This window comes from Vigna radiata, chromosome 10 (genome assembly GCF_000741045.1).
Source record: "Vigna radiata var. radiata cultivar VC1973A chromosome 10, Vradiata_ver6, whole genome shotgun sequence".
Classification (NCBI taxonomy): Eukaryota; Viridiplantae; Streptophyta; class Magnoliopsida; order Fabales; family Fabaceae; genus Vigna; species Vigna radiata.
In genome coordinates, this window is record NC_028360.1 from 1,183,891 (window position 1) to 1,184,300 (window position 410).

Consider the following 410-nt stretch of genomic DNA (forward strand, 5'->3'; position numbering starts at 1 on the left):
TGAAAAATGGATGAAGAATGGAAAAGCAAACCCTAGATAAGAAAAAATAGAGCCTAAGCATCCAAGAGATCCTCTCTAGAGAGTGAAATTAGGTATGGCCGCCCGCTTCTGTCAAAAGAATCCATCTAAACTCGCACTAGGGCTATTTATAACAAAGAAAAGTAACCAAATTCAAGCCCAGGCCCATCGCAGAACCACCCGGCGCCAAAAATGGCCGCTCGGTGGTTTGCCTCAAGCCGCAGAACCGCCCGGCGTCCCAGTCAACCGCCCAGCGGTTTGGTTGACTTTTCTGCATTCTGGTTAACTTTTCTGCACTGCAACTGTTTGATCTTCAACCTTTCTTTCCTTTTCTTGAGTCTAAGACCTTCATCTTCAACTTCATTCTTCACTTTCTCAAAAATGCTACAAAA